This window comes from Mastigoproctus giganteus, chromosome 5 (assembly GCF_048544385.1).
Source record: "Mastigoproctus giganteus isolate SK-2022 chromosome 5, ASM4854438v1, whole genome shotgun sequence".
Lineage (NCBI taxonomy): Eukaryota > Metazoa > Arthropoda > Arachnida > Uropygi > Thelyphonidae > Mastigoproctus > Mastigoproctus giganteus.
This window is the reverse complement of record NC_143579.1, coordinates 4145613-4151612: the sequence shown is the minus strand read 5'-3', so window position 1 is coordinate 4151612 and position 6000 is coordinate 4145613.

The following is a 6000-nucleotide window of genomic DNA, read 5'->3' as shown; positions in this document are numbered from 1 at the left end:
GGTTGTGTTAGGGTAGCTAAGAAAAAGAACAGGTGCATGTATATTTGTGTGTTAACCAATGCTAGGAGTTTAGTAAATAAATTTGATGAATTTGAGGTATTGCTCAAAACATCAAAGGCAGATATTGTGGGGATTTCAGAGACGTGGTGTCACACAGATATAAGAAATGCAGAACTGGAATTTGGGGAGTACAATGTCTACAGAAAGGATAGACAGGATAGGAAGGGAGGAGGGGTTATGCTATTAGTTAAAAAACACATAAAATCCAAGGAAGTGAAGCCAGTCGACATCGCTGGACAGTGCAGTGTCGAGTCAGTTTGGTGTGACATAAGCATTGGGAGATCAAAATTGAGAATAGGAGTGTGCTATAGGCCTAATGACTCTGATGAGTATAATAAGAAACTGTTCGGAGAAATAGAGTGGGCCAGTAAATCAGAGAGTCTTCTAATAATGGGGGATTTTAATTTCCCAGATATTGACTGGAATTTGGGGGCTGGTCACTCACACAGTAGCAAGGCTTTTGTGGATTTATTGGATGATTGTTTTCTACATCAGCATGTTCGGGAGGCAACTAGAGGGAGTAATACTCTTGATTTGATTATCAGTAGTGATTCTTCATGCATTAAGAATCTGCAGATAAATGAACCACTTGGTGGCAGTGATCACAGTGTGCTGAAGTGGGAGTTACTGAAAGAGGTAACTACCATTAGGGGTAAAGGGAAGGGGTATTGCTTTCGTAAAGGCGACTACAATGGACTGAGACAGTATTTAAATTCTATACAGTGGGATCAACTGATGATATTGCCAACAGCAAATTCAAAATGGGAAGCATTCAAAGAACTTATCGTGGAAGCTACTAGGCTTTACATACCAACTAAGAAATATTGTTCAAGGTTTAGGCCTAAATGGTTGTCAGATGAACTAATGAGGCATATGGCAGAGAAGAAAAATGCATGGGATACATACAAATTAACACGTGACACGGACGCCTATGATAGATACAAGTTGATCTGTAACCAAGTTACAAAGGAGGTTAGGCAGGCGAAGGCAGATTACGAGAGATCCTTGGCAAGGGATGCGAAGAAAAACAGCAAAGAGTTCTTTACTTATGTAAACTCTAGAAGGAAGGGGATGAATCAGATTGGTCCACTTGAGATCGATGGGTCAACTGTTGATGACCCTGCTCGGGTAGCTAACAAACTAAATGAATATTTTGCATCGACATTCACACATGAGGAGTTATTCAGCGAGGGGAATGCCAGAGGTGTATTCAACTCTAGCAGTAAGCTAGAGAATCTTGTAATAACTGAGAGCAAAGTGGAGGAGAAATTGTTGAAGATAAACACAAGAAAGGCACCTGGGGTGGATGGGATCTATCCAGTTATATTAAAGGAGGCAGCAAAGGAGGTAAGCAAACCCTTAGCCATAATTATGAGAGCTTCCTTGGACTCAGGGGAGGTACCCATTGACTGGAGAAGTGCAAATGTGACCCCAATTCACAAAGGGGGATCAAAGGCTGACACAAGTAATTATAGACCTGTGAGTTTAACTTCTGTTCCCGGAAAATTAATGGAGGCACTGGTGAAAGAAGCACTGCAGGATCATCTAGACAAGACTTCAGTTATAGCTAGGACACAGTATGGTTTTGTTAAGGGGAAGTCTTGCCTGACCAATTTGATTGGATACTATGATGCAGTCACAAAAGAACTGGATGCACGGAATAACTTTGATATTATATACTTGGATCTTAGAAAGGATTTTGATACTGTTGCACATGGAAGACTGCTGCACAAATTGGAGCAGTGTGGCATTGGAGGCAAGTTGCTGCTATGGATAAAGGGGTGGTTGAGGGGGAGAAGACAGAGAGTGGTAATCAATGGACACTGCTCATCGTGGACTAATGTTATTAGTGGAGTCCCTCAGGGTTCAGTATTGGGGCCTTTATTGTTTTCTGTATTTATAAATGATATTGATGATGGTATATCAGGCTTAATGTCCAAGTTTGCAGACGATACGAAGGTTGGCAGGGTTGTCAAGGACACTACTGACACTATGCTGCTGCAACAGGATTTGGAAAGGTTGAGCAGATGGGCTTCGAGGTGGCAAATGAAGTTTAACATTGACAAATGTAAAGTACTACATATGGGAAACAGCAACCCCAGAGCAACGTATCAACTCTGTGGTACTACACTGACAGTGGTAGAGAATGAAAGGGACCTGGGGGTGGTGGTGCAGGCAGATATGAAGTTCTCTGAGCAGTGCAGACGAGCTGCAAGAGTAGCTCATGGTGTATTGTCAATGATATATAGGAATTTTTCTAGCAGGGATAAGGAGGTGATTATTCCCTTGTATAAGGCAATGGTCAGGCCACACCTAGAGTACTGTATACAGGCCTGGAGGCCTCATTTCAGGAAGGATGTAGAGCTGCTGGAACGAGTACAGAGAAGGGCAACTAGATTGGTGAATGGGACAAAGGGGTTCTCTTACGAAGAAAGGCTTAAGTTTTGCAAATTACAGTGTCTGGAAACTAGGCACCAGCGGGGTGATCTGATAGAGGTGTACAAAGCCTTGAATGGTTTGAGCATGCTCAATGCTGATGGGATTCTTCCTCTAGCTCAGAAAAATCACCTGAGAGGGCATAAATTCAAATTGAGGAAAGACAGATGTAGGATAGATGTGCGGAAATTTGCCTTTAGCCAGCGGGTGGTTGGTGGGTGGAACAGACTTCCATCCCTTGTCGTGGAAGTTGATAGCCTAAATAAGTTTAAGGCTCAGCTGGACAGGTATTTCGAACGAACAGAGGGGTGAAGTGGAAGTGGTTATTTTTATTTATTTATGTTACTTTTTTTTTTTTTTTTTTTTTTTTTTGGCTGATGCTGCATAAGCTTGCTTTCTTGCATCAAATGCCTCTACTAATGCTAATGCTAATGCTAATGCACACAAAATGGAACTAAATTCAAGTAGCCATTTTGTCCCATGTAAAGTCTATGGGGCAATGGTAATCCTATGAGAAAATTCACAATTGTTTTTATGCAATGTTAACTCTATGAGGTAATGTTTCTCAATTGATCTCCGAAGAACCAGCGCCCGTCCCCGGGTATATGGAGCCAACCTCGGGGTCTATCACTCTGTCTGTGCTAGCTGCACCCGCCAATAAAGTTCTAGACCGGTTGGTGTCAGCAGTCCCACTCTCAGGCCGCCTGCACCTGAGAGCCAGCAAAAAATAAATAAATAATAAATGAAAAAATAATAATAATAAATAATTTTATTTTAGATAGCACAACCATTTGCCTCGTGGCGGAATGGCATCTCTACACCACGTGGAGGTAAGTTGCCTCGAGGAGGTATCAAGCAATATGACTGAAGTGCACACATGTCTTTCAGGAATTTGCTAAACCAGTCAAAATCTTGACAAAAGTCTACCACCACCTACTCAGAGGGCGAATGTCCTTCCCTCAAAGGTCTTCATACAATATACAGTCGAGCACAATGTGAAGGCTAGTTTCTGGCTCTCCACAAAAGCAATGATCCCCTGTCGCAAGCCCAAACGGAGCAACTTTGACCTCAGGCCATGTCCAATCAGGACAGAGCATACAGCCAGTGCACGTTGGAACCAAGGCTTTCGCCGGCTCACGGTATGAACAGACAGAGTAAAAGATCTCCAAATGATCACTGATCCTCCTCTGTTGAGTTGTTAAGTTATTGGCATCATATTTCACAATGGTGTAGCCAGGATAGGGTCAGCCGGTACATTGTACCCCCCAATGCCAAAATCTGGTATTGTTGCTCTTTTCAGCATTAAGCAATTGGCGCCTGTTTTGTGAATGTACCAGTTGACAAAAAAATCCTGGCTATGCTACTGATCTGCCATTTTGTCATATGGTAATGAGTGTCTTGGTAGGCAGACCATATTCTCATGGATATGTATTCTTAACGAAGGTTCCCTGACCTACATCGAGCTCCGCCTGTGTAGTTTGTCTAAATTATACACTTGTCTGTAAAAGGGAGTGATGTGTGTATGTGTGTGTTATGTTAGGTTCTGTAATAGGGTATGCGTGTTGTTATCAGGCCACTTAGCCACTAGAGAGCAAACAACACTTGGGCAACTACTTCCAGGTGCCCTTCGCTATGCATGTGGACTGGGCCTGGGTCTAGTTGCCCTACCGGTAAGTATTGAAGCGGAAAAGCTCTGTAACGAAAAAGCCTACAGATTGCAAGTCTTTGCTGACTCCCGTCGTCTCGTGTAACTATGGTGCACAGCCACTCGGCTTAAAAACTGCATTTAATTTGATCCCTTTTAACTATACAGGGTGTTTCAGTTAAACGTTTCAGAACTTCTAAGAGGGGTAGGGTACATCCTGACAACTCGAAATCATATAGCAATGTGGGGTCGGAAATGCTTTCCTGAAGCGGTGTTGTACACAGAAGCACCATAAAGAAAAGAGACCGTAAGTGAGAAATCGTTTTAATAATACATGAAAAGAAGCAAAAGGTACATGGATTAAAGTAAGTGTTCGAAGTTTCTTCCACGGGCTACAATGCACGCCTCACATCTCCGACGCATGGACATCCGAACATTCTAGAATACTCCAGGCGAATTTCTTCGGCAGCTACTGCGATTCTTGCAACCAGCTCCTCAGCATTGTCAACAGGGGTGTCATAAACTAGCGATTTCATATGACCCCAGAAATAAAAATCAAGACATGATAGGTCGGGTGACCGAGCAGGCCAACGCACGGGACCACCACGTCCGATCCACTGTTGACCAAATGTGACATCCAGGTAGTTACGAACACTCCGCTATAATGGGCAGGGGCTCCATCGTGTTGGAACCACATTGTGTGTTGCGTCGATGCAGAAATCTGTTCATCTCTCAAAAGTTGTGGCAATACTTGCTGCAGAAAGATCAAGTAGATAGGTCCGGTTAGACGACAGGGTAACAGGTAAGGTCCGATGAGGTGATCTCCCATAATACCGGCCCATACATTGACCGAAAATCGAATCTGTGCTGCACGACGTCGTATTGCATGCGAGTTCTCGACCGCCCAGATATGGTCGTTATGCGTGTTGAAAATTCCTTCCCTTGTGAAGGATGCCTCATCGGAAAACAACACTTCGGCAGGAAAAAGGGGATTTGTAGCACATTTTCCAAGGTACCACTGTGCGAAAGCAATACGAGGTGCATAATCCTCTGGTTGCTGTGTCTGGACACGCTGCACGTGAAACGGATGCATGTCTTGTTCTCGGAGAATCCTCCAGACGCTGCAATGGGAAACCCCGACTGCGTTTGCTAGACTTCTTGTACTCGTTCTTGGATTCCCCTGTACATGCTGCAGCACATTCTGTTCGACGGCTGGAGTCCGTGCTGTTCTTACCCTGTCCCTGTCAGCTCTTTCAAATGAACCTCTCTCAGCTAACCCCTGGTGCAGTATTGCAAAGAAATTATGACTGGGAATACGCCTCGTCGGATATCGTTCCGCGTAAAAACGCTGTGCGGCTGGCCCACTACAATTTGCAGCCCCGTACGCCAAATGCATATCGGCTAACTCTGCGTTCGTGTAATCATCCATTACACCAACTAACTTGGCGTTCTTGTTCAAGAAATTCGAAATTCGCCTGGAGTATTCCAAAATGTTCGGATGTCCATGCGTCGGATATGTGAGGCGTGCATTGTAGCCCGTGGAAGAAACTTCGAACACTTACTTTAATCCATGTACCTTTTGCTTCTTTTCATGTATTATTAAAACGATTTCTCACTTACGGTCTCTTTTCTTTATGGTGCTTCTGTGTACAACACCGCTTCAGGAAAGCATTTCCGACCCCACATTGCTATATGATTTCGAGTTGTCAGGATGTACCCTACCCCTCTTAGAAGTTCTGAAACGTTTAACTGAAACACCCTGTATACTCTCGGTATTCTAGATGCCAACCTAAGATGTCAAAATTTAATATTCTATGATGTTCAACGATGCCAAAAATTTAAATATTCTTTTATAAAAT